Source organism: Plectropomus leopardus, chromosome 17 (assembly GCF_026936395.1).
Source record: "Plectropomus leopardus strain MGB_pleo_1.0 chromosome 17, ASM2693639v1, whole genome shotgun sequence".
In the NCBI taxonomy this organism is placed as follows: domain Eukaryota; kingdom Metazoa; phylum Chordata; class Actinopteri; order Perciformes; family Serranidae; genus Plectropomus; species Plectropomus leopardus.
This window is the reverse complement of record NC_142192.1, coordinates 20,355,959-20,376,585: the sequence shown is the minus strand read 5'-3', so window position 1 is coordinate 20,376,585 and position 20,627 is coordinate 20,355,959. Positions and strand designations below refer to the sequence as shown.

At 37.4% G+C, this 20,627-nt stretch overlaps 1 protein-coding gene across 5 annotated transcripts in view; it reads right to left on the bottom strand.

Moving 5' to 3' along the window:
* thrb (thyroid hormone receptor beta) overlaps window positions 1-9,533 on the bottom strand; it is a 137,638-nt gene extending 128,105 nt beyond the window's left edge. For 4 of the 5 annotated variants that reach the window (XM_042506649.2, XM_088090098.1, XM_088090097.1 and 1 more), the window contains exon 1: window positions 9,145-9,533. The gene's annotated coding sequence lies outside the window, so the exon portion shown is untranslated. The remainder of the gene's footprint in view (window positions 1-9,144) is intronic. The other variant, XM_088090100.1, reaches the window with a different exon arrangement.
* Between the last annotated feature and the right edge of the window lie 11,094 nt (window positions 9,534-20,627).

The following is a 20,627-nucleotide window of genomic DNA, read 5'->3' as shown; positions in this document are numbered from 1 at the left end:
TCTTGATTCATATTTGATCAGCGCTGCTGAGTTTGACAGTTTGACCGCAGTTGGCAAGCACTGACAGACATGATTGACAGCTGTTCTCTGACAATGGCCTATGATTGGCCCAAGTCTCTTGTCCTGGCCTATATTTTCTAAAACCTGAAAACAGAGCCAAGTGGGGTTGCAGAAGTCTAGTTTTCTTTTAGTGCACTTGAGTTATGATAGGTTCAAAGTTTGTTATGGTATTTCTGCCAAATAATGCCAAAATTAAACTGCTAACCCCAGCTTTATAAAATGAAATGGAAATAAAAAGTGCTTATTTTTTGTTTTGTTTTTCATAATTTATCAACCCCATCATTTCATTTTATTTTTTATTTATAGCTCTTTAGTTTCCCACTTTTTCCTCAGCAGATGCATTTTTTCAATATATTTTTTTTAAATGCATGGTTTATTTTTCCTCCTTTATCTGCAATTTTGCCAAAGCCATGGCTGGATACAACCACAATTACAGTAATGTACAGTGACACTACTTCTAATTTTACACTGTCAAAGGAGCATTTAGAAAAGTTTCTCAGCAAACCTAATATGGGAATTATTTATTATTATTATTATTGACATTATTGCCCATAATGCCCATATCTGTAATGCCACAACAAGTTACTGTTAACCTTTTATCATCTTTTTTATTGCATATTTTTTTCATGTTCTTTTATGTTAAGTACTTTGTGTTGTATTTTAAGCATGAATTGTGCTTTATAATTTAAGTTATTATCATAATTATTACTATTATTATCATTATAATATTGGGACGTCTTTTGGGATTTCTTCTCTTTTTTAGGAATAATCATTCAAAATAATTAATTTATTTGGCTACCAAACTAAAACTAACTTTCTTCCTAAGGCTACACCATCCTGTTTGATACATTATTGTTTCAGAAATTGTGTGCTGCATTAAAATCACCATATAAATCCTTGCATCAAAGTGGACTTACAAACAATAATCAAAAGTGCATAGGCACCCTATACTGAGTATACATACAATGAACATTTCCTTGAATTATCTATTATATCATTGTATTGCAACACTGTTTCATTTAACAATATGTTCATTTACATGTCTGACTCCTAATAACCCTTCACTACCTTTTAGAAGGCTCTATATCATACTGTGATTGTTGAAGTAAAAAGTGTGACTGCAATTTGCATAAGCATATAACAGCTTTTCCAAAGTAACACACAAGTTTAATTTGTTAGGCCACAATTGTATAACTGGTAGTACTTCAAATGCTACAACCATTTTGTGCAACAGAAGTCATGCTCCTTATTATTAATAGGGATGGGAACCAGCAGAGGCCCCATGATACGATATTATCACAATACTAAAGTCACAATACAATAATATTTTAAACATGTTGCAATATACTGAGCATTGCGATAACACTTTTTTCAACTTCAAATTTGACTTTTCCAGGCTTGAAAAACATTATTGCAAAATTCCATGACTTTTCAAGGTTTTCCATGACCGTGGGAACCTTATAAAAGTCCTCTGCTACTGTGGACAAATGCATATGTTTTTAATATGAAGGAGAATATGCAGCCTGCGTCGCCTCCTCTGAAATCTAAACCTACGCCTGACAAACCACATTAACCATTAAGCCAATGACAGCATTTCAACATGTGGATTATAATATGCACATGCACTGAAATCATATCACAGACTATAGACCTGATCTATGTCAAAAACTACAAGAGAACATCATTCAGTTTCAGCAAGATCTGATAAATTCATAGCAGACAACCTTCACTTCAAGCGTAACAAAATTCTCCCATAAGAACAATACAACAAAGAGCAATCTGCCTGTGCTTGCATGCAAACACACACTTGCCAACTTACATAGCCAATGGCTTCATAAACTACAGCAGCGAGTGGAGCAGTGCCCGAGCACTGGCTTTGACTTTGCTTGTATCATGAGGGATAACTTTGAAATCACACTATGGTTTATGATTAACAGGTTAAATACTTCTCATTCGCATGGTTAATCATATCCTGCAATGTGAAGTTACAACCGCCTACAAAAAGCAGCAATTATTTGAAGACAATAAGGCGACAACCCCCCCCTACGCATAGTATGGCATGAGTCTTCTCATGCAACAAGTCAATTTTTATTTCTGCTTCCTTAATGTTCTTATCTACATCTTATACACCACCGTAACATTTACATTTCAAACACATCGGAAACGCTGCTGCACAGGGATTTTTTAAAACACACGCAATGGTGTATTTTCAATGCATTGTCTGCTGCAAAGATTCATCTCTCTAAAAACAAAAAAAAAAAAGCTCAACATGATGCATTATGGGCCTTACACATATAAAATAGTCCCTGGTGGTCTTTGCTTCAGTGTGGTGAGTGCACATCAGGTGGACTATGCTTCGTTTAGTCAATTAGGAATCTCATCAAGTTGACTGACAAGATTAAGAGCATGAATAAGACGGGAGCTCGATTTTGAAACGGGGGCCACATTTAATTGTTATGTGCCAAGAAGTTATTAAAACCTTTATGAACCACTGTGGATACTTGGTCTGATTATAACAACAGTGGGTGCATATTTCATAAAGGCATGTTTCTGAGATGGCACTATTGAAATATACTGTTCTCTGCAGCAGTTTTTTGCACAGGGATATGTCCTCATAGTAACGCATGGCAAAGTCAGAAAGTATTTTAGTGGATAAATGCAACTTGTAGCCTTACAGTGGGCTGAAACACAAGAATGTTATTTTTGGTCACTGAAAAAAAAGTTTAAAATTGTTTAGAAAATACATTATAATAGACAAAGTGTAAATCCCCTGTCAAGTCACGACAGAAAGCTTATAAACTCAAGATCATTCTAGCGTTTTTTTGGTCTTTATTTACATTTCTGTTATTCCTATAATGATAATCTCTTCCATGAAATGGTAGCGACTGAATGAAAACTGAATTCTTACTCAAATATTTTAAAATCCAACTTGTTGCTCCGCAAATTTCATTACAAATGTGTGTGGAAACGAATGGGGAAATGAATGTAACCAGCTGTTTATTTATTTTCAGTACATTTTTACAACTGTTCTTCAGCTATTTTTCTTTCATTATTGAGTAAATTATTCTCTGTATTTATCAGCTGCTTTATAAAACACCACAACGCAGTGAGAAATCATAATATTGTGGAGCACAACATGATTAAATCAACATCAACAATAATGTTAAATCAACATTTTCCTCATTTAATATCAAACTGAAACTTAAATTGACCTGGATTCACTTTTTGTGCAGCCCTTTGGACCATGCCTTGTGATTGGCCTACCATGACCTTTGACCTGACTGATCTATATAACACTTTGAGTTTCCTTTGGGTATGAAATGTGCTATAAACATAAATAAATTGGCCTTGCCTTAACAGTTAATCACTAATCAAAATACCTGCCATAAAAGTTTCTAATTGACTAATTGTTGCTGCACAGTGCACATTTGACCTTATAAAGGCCTACATTAAAGATATATACTGCATATGTGACTAATGAGTAGCTCTGTAAGAAAATATCTCGGTCAGCTTTGGTGGTTTTCTACAATATTTTGTGTAATATGCACGCCACAATGGAGCTCCAGCATGAAAATACTGCACTACATCCCTGATGTTGCAGTACTACTACAGACACAATAGATGAAATAAATACAAGGAGTCACAAGTCTTGGGACATCTCTATACATAACGTTGTGTTTTTAAAATATATGGCTGGTGGACAACCTGCCACAGCTCATTATGCTTAAGTAGCCTGACCTTTGTGGTCTGTTAGAGCCGGCTTTACCGATTCAGTTGCTACGGATACGTCCTCACAGGTGTTTCGATTGGACCGCTGCTTTGATTAAAACTGGGCAGCGCTACTCTGACAGTTACACAGTGACATGCCTGAATAATAAATTATTCTAAATGAAAAACAATGTTTTTATTCTAATGACTATTTTCACCTTGTAGGGGAATACCAAATTTCAAACGAATGCCTGTATACATTTTTGGCTTATCATTGACAGGGATGCACTGCTATAGCCTTTCGGCCGAACACCAGTATTTTCTAATATTCTCCTTGTTGACTGCCATCAGCCTACTGGGAAATAAGATGACATTCATCGATGGCAGTGGCCGATGTTTTCTTCTTGTGTCACATCAGTTTTACGCAGGCTAAAAAGCAGGGCTTGAAGTGTAGTCTCAGGGACAATAGTAAACATGTATGGGACAAACAGAGATCTTTCGTGGGATGTTTGGGATCAACAACAAACAAATCTGTGTTAAACTCTGCAGGAGGAGAGCTAGTTAATGTTAGCTGTGACTGTTTGCAGCCAGTGGCTGCAACTAACAGCTAATGGATGTTGCATTGAGTAACATTAAGACATGTTAAAGTTGTATTCAGTGAAAACATAACTTATCTTTAAAAACAACTTAAAACTGTAACGTAATGACGTAACATAATCTTATAAAATGTTGTTTTTGATGAGAAACTTTACGTTGGGAATTATGGTATACTATATGTATAAGTAGTTTTTAGAGATGTTTTTCATGTGAAAGAACTTATATTAAAAGGTTGTTTTATGAATTTGTACGGTTGAATTTGCGTTAATTCAAAGATGATGATTTAGATGTCGATTTGTTTTGTTTCCCTGGCACAGAAAGGGAAAAAAAATAACAACAAAATTGTTATTTTAAACATCAGCATCAGCCAGTGCATCCCTTTAAATCAAGTTTTGCTTACAAAATGTAAGTAACATGAAATTATAGCTCTGAAATGAATTTGAAGAATTGATCTGAATCAGTTAAATTACATCATTTACAAAGAAACGAGCTGACAGGTCTGACAATAGTGTACCTGCCATAAATTTAATTTGCACCACAATCCTCCTCGCCCACTATGTTATCTGATTGTTTTTAGCGATTATTAGTCGAGACTTGTTAAGTGAAATTCAGGACTTCCATCGAAAGGGTGGAGCCTCATCAAGCAGCTGAACAAGTTCCAACAAATACATCAAAGGAGTAATTAAATTCAACATTCACACTTTCCTGCGCACAAATTCATTGTTTAAAAAACCTGCTGAATGCAAAGATATCGAACATGTCACAAATGTGGAAGCATAATGACAGCAAAGCATTTAAAAGAGAGCAAAAAAGAGATTCTGAGCATCACTTAGTATGATATTGAATAAGTGGAATTTTCCCGTACCTTCTTAAATATCAAAGTCATAGACCTCACAAATACTTTCTCAGCCCAGTTACCTTAAATTGAAGAACTCGACATGGCAAAGTTTCAGATATGGATCAAGGTAAACTAGTATTAAAACACTAAACATTTTGTTATGATGAGAAATAGCAGTGCTTTACAGGAGCTCACGAGCAACAATTATAAAGACAGAACAGTTTGAATGTGTGCACACTTGCAAAAATGTAAAATTCAAGCACCCAAGTCTATTAATGTCTATTTTCAATACAGTAGATCACACAGCAGATCAACATTTTGAGACTGACTGGCACCAAATCCCAGATATATTGCATTAGTGATAAACAAAATGACAACTTGATTAATATTGCATTATGTTGGTTTATAAACTGACTAATGAAGCCACTTAGCGTCTGGCAGGCCGGCAGGCCGTGCACAATCAACCGTAGAGGCCGGTACCATAAAAGAGATTAAATTGCAGGAGGGGGTTAGAGTGGCACATGTTGTGTTTTTTGGGGTGACGTGATGAGACACGGAAGAGTCTCAAAGAAAACTAAAAGTGCAACAAGTAATAAAAACGCAATCGCTATGGCTACATGCACACCAATAATTCCCTATCATTTACAAATATGACAACATTTTGAATTCGATGTGGGTCATGTAAACAGCTACTTTCGCCTAAATATTCCGAATCAGGCTTTTTTCTGGAATTTTGCATTTTCAGATTAGGATACATGGGATATGCATGTATTATTCTGGTTTTAGGAGCATTATTTGGACATGCATACAGCCAATTTGTATTATTCATCTCATTTGGGGTTTTCACTACAGTTTGCAACACACAGCCTGCTGTCTGTTAACATTCGGAGCTGTGCGTTGTCATGGGTGCATTGTACACAAACCAACTTGCCAACAGTAAATCCCATATTTCTGGTTGGGGGGTAAACACACCTGCTCTAAAACATTATGAAAGACTTGGATATCAACAGGTGTTTGGATATGCGCAAATACTGCAGCACTGATCTTAAAAAGGTAAGGGCAGGAATAAGTGACCACTGATAGGAAACTGGGAAAAAATCCCATTTTGATGCAAAAAAAGCAACATGACAAATGGCTCCAGCTGTTCAATGTTTCCAAATTTTGATGGGATAAACAACATGTTCGGGCACATTAGTCGGAGTATGCACGGCTGCATGTAAACGGGAGTGTTGGTGGATGTTATGTTGCTACATCCTCACTGGCTCTCAGTCTCCTTATGTTGAGTGGCTGGTGAGCAAAGTGCAACACCGAGGGGTAAAATTCAGCATACCAGTAGGGCTGTCGCGATAACTGCAACATTGCAAAACTGTGCTATTGATAAGCCAATCGCAGCGGATGGCATGCAGTCGCCGTTGCCGCTAGGTTCATGTTTTTTCTTTTTTCATGTGAGCGGGGCGTATTTACATTCTTGCCTGCTGTTTTTCAAAGATGAGATTTAAAGTCAGGATTTAAACAGAATTTGATGAACCCAGATAGGAAACGACAAAATAAAATGTTGTCACACACTGACGCATATCTGAAATTCGTTAGCAACGTGGGTACATTCGACAGCTACAGAAAATTCATTTTGTTCGTTATGTTACATTACGTGTAAGGTTATCCACAGAAGATTATTGAAAAAGTCATTAAACACATCAAAAACTATGACTTTTCTAAATCTTTTGATGAGCTTGACAAATTCTAATTACTTATCCAGGCCTGGGAAATGAAATTCCATGACTTTTCCAGGTTTCCCATGATCGTGGGATCCCCGAGTATTAAAACTGTGTCATTTAAAAAGTATTATTAACAACAGCCTAGAAATAAAGCTTATTTACAAAGCACTAAAATAAGGATAAATGAAGTCACTGGTAAAAATGTAATACCACATATCCCAATGTTGAGCCCTGGAGAAATTCCTTCACTATGACAGCCCTAAATACCAGCCTGGTGTTTGGCTTGATATCAACTGGTTTGAAAATTATTACACCCAGCCCCCGTGCTACGCTCACTACTCTGTCCTCATTCACACACAAATCTGATTCTTCTCCTACAAATCCATGAACCTGCACTCTCCGTGACTGACACGCAGACTCAGTAGCGTTACAATTTGTTCCATGTTCACTCAAATATTTTGTCATCATTTTACTTCCATACAAAGGCTCCCAGAAAAATTGGGGAAAAAAAGGCATCTGGACGACCTTAAATACCCTCAGCTGAGAACTGATGCTGCGTTCAGTAGCTCCTTGGAAACTCCCTTTTTGCATGATGTAAATCTGACTCGTCATGCACCTAAGTGCTGGTTTAAAATATAAAAACGGAAATGTTAACAGTGTATTAAAAGCATGTCATGTATTTGTGCTGTTACTTTAATGTGTGAAGATGAATACATAATGTACATGAATCAAAAAAAAAGCTTTAAATGTCAAGATATATGTTCTAAAAAATATTCACATTCACTGAATTCAAATATTTTTATAACCTCACATTAAAAATTGATATTATACATGATTGTCAGGTTATATTTTAACTTCCTCCCAATGAAATCAGTTGCAGTCGATGGCAAGTGCCTGAATTGCTTTGTTGCGGTCGCAGATACATTTCTTAATCTATTTCAGGTCAACTGTCTGCTTTCTCCACTGAGGAAGACCACATGCCTTAGTATCTATTGTAAATATTATTTGTAACACTAGATGATGTCATAGTTTCAGTGCTTTCCACCCTCTAAACCTCACATGTCGACATGCAGAAAAAAAACCTCCCACAGTCACCTTGCAAGAGCAAGTACGCTTGTATCCTCTGACAGCCTTTGAAAGCATCTTTTTGGGGGCTCACATGGTAACCTGTTATACTACAATGCAAAAATGACAGTTTGCAATTATTTGTAAATAGGCCTAGCTAACTTTACACTCACATACAAACCACTGATGCACATGTTTTGTCAAATGAAGCATAGTAAAGAACTTCAATTTGTGCAATGTTAGTGAACTGCAGTGTTCAAAAGTGCAACCTTTAAGGTCACTAATGCACTATAAAAGTGTTGGTTATTTTGCATGCCAGATGTTAATCGAGCGCCTCGGTGAAGTTCGTGTTGCCAAAACGAAAGCAAAGGTTACATCAGAAACAGGGCGCTGAAATATATTTCGGACACAATTTCAGGTCACAGAAGTAAAAGTGAACCAGACGAGTATTATCATAAACTGATAGGATGCCCCAGGCTTGCGGGGAAACGATAACTTGGGCCCATAAACCAACTCCCTCAAGTCCTCATAAAAGCTAGCCCGGGTACGTGCTGTGCTCATGTCCTGACAGAACCTCGACCCAAATATCTGTCATTTTAACCTTCTCTCGTTTTTTGTTGAAATTAACAACACAAAAGAAAACTTTTAAGTGAGTTTTTTGATGATTACAAACCAGTGGTCAATTCGGCGTTAATAAAATACACCACACATGTCAAAAAATCTTAACTTTTTTGATCAAGTCTTCTTTTAAGCCTGCTATCTAATTTCAACAAAATACACTGTCGTGGGCGTAAAGGAGCACTGTTTACCACAATAAAGTTTAAATATCACATTTTTTAAGTACTGCTTGCTGGATAAATTGAAACCCGAATTGTCACTAAGACTCAAGTTATTCTGGAAAGGTCTAAGACATGTTCACACATGGCAACCGTCGGCCACTTAGCAAGACAGCGTTAAAATGCCGAATTTTTTAATGTAGTTCGGCCGACGTTATTCCCTCCATTAGAAATAAACAACACATTTGTGGTAATGTTAAACGCGTGAACATTTATATCACAATGTGCGGCCATCTAGCTGTTATACTGTCAAGCAACGTGTTTTTTTTTGGAGAGGCTGTCATTGGCTAGACTGCTGTCAAAAACACCCAAAAATGAAACATACCGCATATGAAAGACGAGGTCTTATCCCAAATATTATTTGGAGTCCCAGCGCCTGTGCATTCCTCCTCAACTGGAACCAGTGATGATCTCCGTCGGCTAAACTGAACGGGACACAGCGCCAGGGTTTAACCTAAAATGACCCGCGCTAGTGCAAATCAGGCGAGGGCTGCGCGTGTGTGTCTGCGTGCGTACTGTATCTGTGTGTGCACGGAGTGTAGTCTGGGCTAACAGTGTATGCGGCTGTGAGAGTCTGTGCTCTGGACGCAAAAAACTTCAACATGGAGCCGAAAACAAACCTTAAAAAGCGGCAGACTAACGAAACTGACAATTGTAACGCTCCGACTGCTCGCTACGGGGGATCAGAGAGCCGAATCACGGGCAGGAACCGAACAAAATAAGCCTCGCCCTTATTACAAACTCCCAAGTTTTTTTTGTTTTTTTTTTTTTTTCGATGGCGGTTGGCTGTTTTTACCGTAGGCCTGGTACATGCCGACAGGGCAGGAAACATACTGCTCCAACTTACTGTGTGTGTGTCTGTGTGTGTTTTCAAAAAAGCATTTTTGATGAAATTATTATTATTATTAGTAGTAGTAGTAGTAGTAGTATTAGTAGCTGTATTTAGTACTAGTTATTAGTTACTAGTTATTTAGTTATTTTAATTAAAACACAATTCAATGTTAGTTTATTATAAATCCTTATCTTTTATATTAAATGTTTGTTTATTGTATTTTCATTAGATGTTTCAAGTGAGTCAGTATGGTATTGAGCATGTATGGAAGCCAAGAACGGCCATGCTTGTGATTATTTTTCAGAGCCATTATTTTTGGAATCACAAGATAACAAATTCCTTATCTCGAGGATACCAGATGATCAACCTGTATCACGAGAAAACAAAAGGTTATTTAAGTTTCACACACCGAGAGGAAAGCAGGAGGAGGATTTTTGACATTCTTCTTCTTCTTCTTCTTGTTATTGTTATGATTAGTAATGTTATTGTTATTGTTATGATTTTTAAAGATATTATTTCAATTAAATAAATAATATTAAATACATTTAAATGAAATTCAATAGTTTTTCAATTATTAATTTTAAATGTACTTAAAATTACTTTTTAAAAAATATATTCTTTTAAAAAAAAATTGAGATTTTTCCAAGTGGGTCAGTATGTTATTGGACATGTACAGAAGCCAAGAACAGCCAAGCCTTTCTTAAACACACACTTTCAGCTGTTATGGTAATGAAGAGGTAATGTGTCCTCTTGCGTGCATGAGCCAAAACACACTTTTGGTAATTTTTTTGGCCAGATTCCCTCGGCGCAGCTGTGGTTACTTGTCGTAACCCTGTGCAAAGGGTGGGGACAGAAAGAATGCATTATTATAGAGGGTTGCATTAGAGGCAGTGACAATGGTGTCTTTTCACATTCACCACTGTCACGTTCTTAATTACATCCCCGTCATGCCACACTGACAGCTTGGAAATCATGTAGAGTGTTTTCCTCAATGAAAATTTAGAGTTGTCTGGAAACTCCCTGTTGCTCATCACAGCTACACATCTACTTGTATTAAAATTAGGCCTGTTAGCGTTAATGCGTCAATTGCAATGTGATTAACGTGCGTACATGACATGTTTTTTTCCTTATTGTGTTAATTTGTAGTGATCCCGACTGACATTCCTGTCTTTGAGAGGCTCTACCAGGCTTTTAAAGCTGGAGTGATGATCCTGGTTTCATATGAAAGAATGAGCTTCAAAGAACACAGTGGTACCAACCATGTCATGCTAATTTCTCAGGAAGGAGGGCTGAATAACGTTTCAAAGTTAGGCAACATTTTGCAAGGCAAAACGGCCTGGTCATTTCTCAGGTTCCCTGACCTCTGACCTCAAGATATCTGAATAAAAATGGGTTATGTAGAACCAGTCTTGAAACTGCTACCTCTTTCAAGCTGAGTGCAGCTATTCAGACTGATATCAGCGCAAATCACAACAGACCTGTGGATGAAACTAAATCGAAGAGTTTAACTACAGCACTTGCTAAATGAATGGCGGCTGCCTGCAGAGCAGTTAACGTCGTGGAAGACTTGCATCTTGGGGACATCCTTAGGTTGGCATGCTGTGATCGAACACACATACAGGACCTGTATTAATCTGAGAAAGCAACTAAACTGGAACTCCTGAAAAGTGCAGATGTGGTCATGTGATTCCCAATCAAGACAATCTGGTAAGAATTGCTTTACCTTGTCCATATTGACTTCAAAACTGTTTTGAAATGTGAAATAATAGAATTCTCATCATATGAACTATGGAAATTTGGCAATTAATAACAGTTTAAAAATGTATCCTTGACAGCCCTACTGAAAATGTAAAAAATAGAGCCTCAGGTGACATTTTGGTCTTTCCAGTTTAGCCAGCCAGGCTCGCCAGCCCAGTTGAGAAAAAGTTGATGCATGCAGCTGTTACCGCAGTCTTTTGAACCAGTCAGTCCCTAGTGAAAGACTGGCAGGAATGAGCGTTCCTGGGGGAGTTGTAAGTGAAGGGATAAGTTTTAAGTGATTCACAAATTGACTGTTTTCAATGTGTCAGTCTCCAACACCGCTGTGGTTGTGCAGAAGAAATTGTGTAGAGTAATTATCCTTATCAAAATGACACGTTTGATGTGCACATGAGCACTTGGTGATTGGTGGTTACCTCATTTATAACAAGCTGATGCTGGTTGCACAAACCAGCAATAAACAGCGGATCTACTGTGCATAACTGGGGCTTGACAGTGCACATCACTCTAGTTAGACACCGCAGGTGGAAATGAAACCTGTATATCTATATATCTACATATCTATATCTATCTATCTATTAATCTTTATAATATACTATATATATAGTATATTATATAGATTAATTAATCACAGAAAAAATAACGCGCTAAAAAAGTAAACGCTGATTAATCGCGTTCTGTGGTGCCCTTTGACCCGGTGCATCACTGAAGGCCACTGTGGCTTTGTAACATGATGGAGGCAGATAAGACGACGCTGCTTTGCCCCATAAATGGAACAAATTACATTTAAAAAACGCCCAAATGGAACTGTTCATAGGAGCACCGTTCTCTGCACTTTCTGCAGCGAGGAATCATCAACCTTGCAATGTCAGCCTCCATAATAAAATGGCAACCAAACAAAGAATGCCTACAGACTAATACAAACAAAATAATTTGTTAAAACAGAGAGAAAAAGCAACAGATACTAACTGAGCCTGCGCTAAATTAAGTACTTACTTAATTACTCTATCAGTCTTTTTCCAACTCTCTGAGCTCTTGTTGCCACCTCTTGTCATGAGGTCCTCGGAAACACTTGAAGCGAGTCTCTAGTCCATCTAATTCCTTGATGGAGAACGTTCTTCTTCAGTGCACCTAATAAAATATAATATAAAAATAATGTTATTAAAGTTCATTTTGTAGAGGGAGAGAATATATATTTCTATATAGGGATGGACATTTTCAGTAACTTCCATATTCAAGTACTCACAAAAAAATCGAATATAGGAATAGGAATGTGAATTGGCCAACAATGGAAAAATTTGCAAACTTTCTGTTGCTGCCACAACCGTTACAGGTTATCCCTGCTGAGTAACACACATCTACAGCAGGCACCATTTACTCTTCAGTCCTCTTGTGTTTTGGGTAGTTTCCTCGTTGAATATGCTTGCAGCAAGTATCTACATTAATGACAAAAAGAACTGAAGCATAACACACGCTGTTCCATAGTAAACAATGAAAAGCTGGGCCACAAGTGATTCAGAAATATATTCAGTGTACTGTTAAACTGTAAAAAAGAAAGATTATGACCCGGCTGACATGTTGAAAACAGTTAAGCCAAAGCAAACTTTCTTAATTCGATCTTTTATCCTTTCTCCTTTCATGCTAAATCTGTAATAGTGATCTGACTTGAGAAACCAAAAACACATCCTCAGGAAGCACTAGATTTATATCCTACCTAACGGCCTCCTTTATGACTAACTTCAACTAATCTAGTGTCACTAAAGAAACATTCACAGAGATCAAGGTACGACAAAAAAACACATTTTGTCACATGTTGGCTCAAAGCATTCTGCTTACTTTATTCAAAACAGGTTTTTTTTAATGTTCTTATAGAAATAAAATTTGATCCTTTGACATCTGCAGCTGCAACCCAAGCTCCAGCATGACCTCAGGACTGAGCAGCCAAAGACACTGGAGGATCCAGAGAGCACATAGTGAAATGATGAATCAGATACTCTGCAATTGCTGATCTGGACCCACATGAAGGAGCAGTTGTTCAACTTGACAACAATCCAGGATGTAAAGTCCATAAATAAGAAGCTGTCTGTTCATGGGGGTGGCAGATGTTCGATAAAAAAAATTAAGTGTGAATTCATTGATAAAAGTGAGTGTTGTTATTTAGTAGCATTAGAAACGGGAGAATTAAGGATAACATTCTAGCTTTATTGTATATATATATGTATAGTCTATACATATCTATAGACTAAGGATTGGCATGAGTACTCGAGTGCTAATCATCAGCATTTGTTCAGCTTACAGATACTTGCTCCTAGAGTAAGGGTTAGTGAACTGACTTGGGGGAGAGCCGCTCAGAGATGGTCCATAAATCTATATGAGCTTGCCACATGGGACCCATGATGTTGAGCCCACACTGTGAAAATAACCTCTTTGTTTTAAATTTAAAAAGTATGTGTCTTGGCTGCCTTACATTTTTTAAATTGACTGAAACTGAGAAGATAAGTTGAATGATTACAAAATTACCTCAATGTGTCTTATCAAATTCAGTAAACTGCCATAAAGCCATAAACTTTATTACAGTAAAGTTTATGGCAGCCTGGACACTAACTTTTTTAAGTTAAATATAAGACTGTCAAAGGATTGATTTTTTTAAATCACGATTAACTGCAGGATTTCCATAGTTAATCTTGATTATTCCATTTTGAAGTTCATATTGTCAAAGTAAAGTACTTCTTACCAGATTTTCTTGATTAGGAATCTCAGGTCTTCTAGTTTCATATGATACCAGTATCATCACTCTATTTTTAAAACAAAACCCAGTGCGGCCTCTCAAAGACGGGAATGTTGGCCGGCAATTTACGCAATTAAAAAAAATACTGCATTATGTTCAGACCTTAGTTGCATCACAGTTAATGTGTTAATGCTGGCAGCTGTAGTTAAAACAAATAATTTCTTTTTACAGTGCATGTGGGGCCCACATATTTTGACCAGCTTTAACCCAAGCCCACTTTGTACCCATCTCGCCCGCATTTAAGCCATATGGGGCCCGCATGGACTCACTGGCTGGGAGGGAACATTGACTGCCATGTTTGTTGGCCTCATAAATTACTGCTTGATCAGTTTTGACTATCTTTGCTCTGTAATGATAAGATAACATTATGTTCTGTGCGCTAAAAACAAACAAAACAAAAAAACACTGGCAACATAATTTATTATAGTTTTGCTTCATTTTACATGAATGTATTACATGTTCTGAGTGTCTCTGAGCCATCTGATTAGCTGGTCTCTCATTTGGTTTTCCAGTTTCTTTCAGAATTTAGTATTGGATTGGCTTCACACAATCACAGCATCCAGGTAAATTATTGATTGAAGGTTTCAAAGTCTTCTGGCTGCAATGGTGTGAATGCCCCATCATGCATATAGTTTGGCACTGATCACTCGTAAACCTCTTTGCTCACCTTACATCAACTTTGCTTAGCGTACTGTATGTTTAACTTGGAAGCTCTTCAAGTGTGTTTAAGGTTGGTTGCTCGGCTGCTTTTATGCAGGGTTGGGTGTTTGAGCCTCAAATTACACGACAGAGAAGTCTCTTATCTACCACTCTAAAAAATGGCATCTCCAACAGATGGATGACATCAAAAATGTGTTTTTTAATTGCAAATGAAGACAGAAGGCTGCAAATTAAGAATAAATGTTTGTTAAATTCAGAGCATTCCAGGAGATACTTTGTGTCCACATGGTCTGTAATTCTATTTAATTGACTCTTTCAAGGGTTTATAGTGAATGAGCAATATGTTCATGTGTAGTTTTATAAGGGTATAAATTACATTATGAGCTACTGAGGTCACTTATACGGCATTTTCTAACATAAATTATTCACCAAAGCTTGACTTTTGTTGTTGTTTTCTCTTTGAAGTTGACACATTTGCTGCTGTCAAACTGAATTCCAGCTAAACTGGAAAAAATACATTAAACATAATTTAACACTGCCTCTGACAGACTCAAAAAAAATAACAACAATACACTGAATATCAATATGGTAAAGGCAAAGTAGCGTGGAATAACTGCTCTTAATTCCAACTTAATCCCGTATAAATGTTGCTCATATTGAGGTTGGTTTTTGTTTTAAGAGTTGCTGAAGCACCTGTTTGAAAATTCAAAGTAAACCACACACACACACATCTTCATTATTAAGTGTGTAGAGCACAAACACAACAGGAAGTTCTCACTGCAGCAAGCCAACCCACAGCTGCATGTGTAAACCACATGACCTGCTGTTGTTTGCACGCTGATGAAAAATGCAGAACCTGTTTTCACAAAGTGTGCTTGCTCCTAAAAAAAGAACATTGTGTTACTCATCTAGTGATTATCAAGGTTGGATGGAAGCAACAGGTCAGATTAGTTCATATAGAATAATTTGCATGTTATCATTCTTGTTTGCAGTCTTGCAAACTCAATTTAAGATGCATTAACGCGGGTTTCTTTTTTTAATAATGACATCGGAACAAGTTAGTGTGTAATATGACAGAGGTGACCCATAGAGAACTATTACCCAGCTTTGCAGCTATATGGCACTCCCTCAGACGGGAGTTTATCTGCACCAAATGACAGGGAGACAATGTTAGCAACTAGCTGGTGAAAAAATGTTGGGTTTTTTTTTCTATCAAGATAGTACTAATTAACTGTTAAAAGACACACTGTCCACTTTTGGCTGCAGATTTGTCATGTTGTGTGTTCACACCCTGCCGCTCCTCTGCTTTTTCAGGTGTTGCGTTGTTGTTGTTGTCATGCCTCACTCTGACTGGTTCAGTTGATTCAAAAGTAACAAGAGCAGTGATGTGATTGGCTGAGAGTGGAGTAATTATTAATTATTATCACCACACCCTCCAAATTATATTTACCAACCCTTTTTGCTGCTGCGTTTATATGAACCTCCAAGTGCTCTTGGAGACCTACTTCTCTGAGTAATTTCAGATAATGAGGACACAGATATGCTAAAGGACCCACCGGCTCTCCTACATAAGAGCAAGACACAGACTTTGTGGCTGTTTTTCCTCCTTTTTAGTTGTTGTTTTATTTGGGTGTGTCTATGGTTGTCATGATGCATCTTTTTTTGATATTATGTCTTTTTGTGGTCATTTTGTGTCTCACTGTGGTTGTTCCAAGTCTCTTTGTAATTGTTTTGTGTCTCTTTAAGGGTCATTTTATGTATCCTTATGGTTATTTAGTTTCTCTTTAAGGTCATTTTGTATGTCCTTGTGGTTGTTTTGTGTCACTTTGTAGGCCTTTTGTTATCTACCTCTGTCAAAATGTCATTGATTACCTACATGGGTTATTGACTTCTGTCTGACAATCAAGGACTCTCTTTATGTTTTCATCCAGGCCAACATGCACATTCATAAAAACTATCTGCTCAGTACAACTTATTCCCAATAGAGAGTCCTTGAGGCATGTTGTGAACTACTCAGTCAATTCTTTAAGAGTTTTTAAACCAATCATTTGCGCTCAGGGCAAAGCTCAGATCAGTGAGAGCACCAGCACACCATGAATCACAGGCACTTTTGAGGTATATCTACACAAACTCTGTATTTGAAGGTCAGTAAGTTAGCTATAATAAGCTTACAGTACCTGGATAGCTTTAGAGTACAGGGCTTCTCTCCAGTCTGCTTTTGTGTCTTTTTTATGTCTCTGAAGCCACAAATTGACAAAGCACCAGATGTTGAAGATTACAAAGTTTGGATGTGCAACTGAATAAAACCGAACATCACCTTAGCACCTGGCTCAGTTTCAGAGCACTATCATGGGACACTGTTGAAGTTATCCCTGATTGCAGAGTTTGTCAGTGAAAATAAAAAGAAGAAGCATGAAAGTCTGAGGAGAGTCTAATTAAGCGGTCCATGAGGAACCAGCTCAACATTGTTAAAATGAATGGGCAGGGTATTACTTTTAGCTGATACATGTTGCCAACAGAGGGGAAAAAGGAACAAATGGCTCACTTAAAGGTTTTCAAGAAATGCTTTGAAAGCGCTCAAAGTCTTCCTCTAGATCAGGGGTCTTAAACTACACTAGACAAAGACTTTGAGACCCCTGTACTAGACCAAGTTCTTAAGACACATGTACGACACTAAGACTTTGAGACTCTTGCACTAGATCAAAACAAAAAGTCTGCTCTAGACCAAGACTTTGAGACCCTTTCACTACACTAAGACTTTCAGAGCCTTGCACTAGACTAAGGGCCTTTTCACAACTAACCAAGTCCTAAAAACAAGGTCTGAACCAAGAGTTACATTTTTGGTACATTTGATCAGATCAGTGGTTTCACATTGCAATTATGCAAGCGCACTAAAGAACTATGGTGACACAAACATAAGGAACATGCATTGTCATCCCACTATGTGTATTATTTAAAATAATGATAATGGGCTGCGTCATCCTAACAGTTTTATTTGTTGACACTATGGTAATGGCAACACTTGACATAGAAGAATACTTAAAATGTCAGAAGTAAACGCGGAAGGTCACTGACGGAGCGACACCATGTGACGAGTTGGGATAAGGACGTGTTGTCCTGTCGTAAACACTTACATAAGCTGCATCTCTCTGTATTTTAAAATGATTTCTGAGTAGACAGGCTCTTCCTCTCGTGTTCCCTTCATCTCATCCTCTCGGAAAAAAATTAAAAAGTGTCAGAGTTTTTGTTAGTTTTTTGGAAATGACTCCGTATAAGGTTGTGTGCTACTACGGCTCATTTTGTTATGCTGTTTTGTTCATGGACAATTTGAAACCTACCCTGTACTTTTGCTACAACTTTACAACCTGACTGCTAATTTTTCTGCTGCTCTGAATGCAACACCTGTCTACTCTGAATGCAACCTACATCGCTCTCTCTGTTGATAAACCACACACAAACACACACATTATATACCTGGGTGCTGCACTACTATCATTTGACAATATCCTGCCAAAACTTCCTGTGATTGGTCCCAATAACCGATATGAAAAAATGGAAAGAATCCGCACTCTATATTATTAAATACCTCCACACGTGTGAAATTTCGGCAATCGCCCTTCCTCAGACAAGGTCCCAATGACTGAACCATCAAAAAACAGTCCAAACCATTGCTCAGTTTGATATGGACCACTCTTTACATTGGTCACCTGGTCATGGTCCGAGGGAGGTTTAACACCTGTAATGTTTTGGTTCAGATCAGACTGAAAAGTCCAAAAGTCTGGCCCTTAAGACTTTGAGACATGCACTAAACTAAAACCAGGAGACCTGTGTGCCAGACCAAAACTTTACCATCCCTTATCTAGACCAAGACTTTTAGACCCCTGCACTACACTAAAACCTTTATACCCTTGCCCTATTAAACACCGTGTTACACTAAAAATATCATTAGTGCTGAGTCAAGAATCAACAGTCTTTGCATTCATCACAATTCTCTAGTTCTTGCCTCAGGAGACTGCCTGGTTAGCACAGACTCTATACATTTGTGTACATATGTTTTTCATATGAACAGCTGGTGAGGCACATCTGCACATTCATTCTGTAACTGCAGTCTAAACAGCTAAAAATGCTTAATTACGTGAAATCTATATATCCTGACAGCTGGAGTTCTGTAAAAGACAAACATCCACCAACTTGTAAAATATGCTCTTGTAAACCAAAATGAGTTCTATATTAGGACAAAGATGTTGTATAGTCCATTCATCCAGAAATTGTTTTGTCCCAGTATTCTCTATTTTTTATTCTTTTCTATCGTTTTGGCCTGCTGCAGTGACCCAGTTTCTCCACACAGATCATTAAAATTTCATCTGATCCAATGTAATGTAATCTGATCTAACATTACTCCAATTTTGGCTTTGATGTTTGTCTAGCCTAAATGGGCTGGTCAGTGGGTCTTAGTGGGGTTCGAGAGGTGGGAGATTTTAGCCAAACAGTAGGCCTACTTTTATGACCAGTGATGTTGTATTTTAATGGCTCTACTGAGAAACAAGTTTTAGGAAGAGCAGACTCATTCTTTTCTTACTTTCTTTCGACAAAATAATAATTATTGTAGAACGCTACCAAATACTTGTCTATATTCACAACAGTTAGGACCTTGAAAATAAGTCCGTCACTGGGCCTTCAAAGAAATTCTTCCCCTGCTGGAAATTTTTCAATACCCTTGTTAGATCTTCTCTAAATTAGAGCTGGACACAAATGAAAAAAAATCAGTTTTGCATCCATAATCATTACCAGTGCTTTCAATGTATATTATTATATAACATAAATAAAAAAATATGTTTAACAAATACATTGAAGGAAAGACGTCTTTTTCCCAGGATGGAGTCGCTCTAAAATGTATGTCTATGTCAGTGATTGCACTAATTATTAAGGGTGGTAATAACCCGCGCCCACATACGATGATATTATCAGGATACTTGAGCCAGCTAAATATTAATACAATTTTAAACATGCTGTGATATACTGAGTATTATGTCATATCATATATGTCTCCAAAGCAGCTGATTCATTTATATTATCTAATAAAGTAAGGTTTTCAGTCAGTTTATCTCACATGAATCTTTTTTTTTTCCTGAGAAATGTATTTACTGGACTGGAAAAAAAAGCATTTGATTATATTTGTTTTGGCTACCAAATGTTTAGTTTGTATTTGCAATATTACTAATTCACATAAGAAAAAAAAATGATATTTGGTGAGAGTGTATAGCAACAAATGTGAAACTTTTCACATGCTAAACCTTGTTTCTTGACCATTCACAGATGAACATGCCTCTACCTCACTGAGGTAATTCATTTTTAGAAAAATAATTTGCTTATTGAAAAATAGTATCAATTTGCTGCGTACTCCCCAAGACCGGTGTTTCTAAGAGCAATCGTCTCGTTTTGTCTGAAGTGCCATCCAGCAATGTAAAAAACAAACAGCTGACCTGGTGAACCTGTCCTCTTTCTGATCTCCTCCACCTATAAATAAAGTATCTGTGTGTAGTTGAGTGCCCGCTCCCTCTGGCAACTGGGGCATTTTGTTCTGGGAGCTGTCAGGTTGACTTACGATCAACATCAACACAGAGCCCTCCAGACCAGTTCACACACACACACACACACTCACACACACACACACACACACACACACACACACACACACACACATTTCATAACTAGTTGTTTCACAGGTCACCATTCAGGTGAACAGACATTAACCAGACAGTGAGACCTG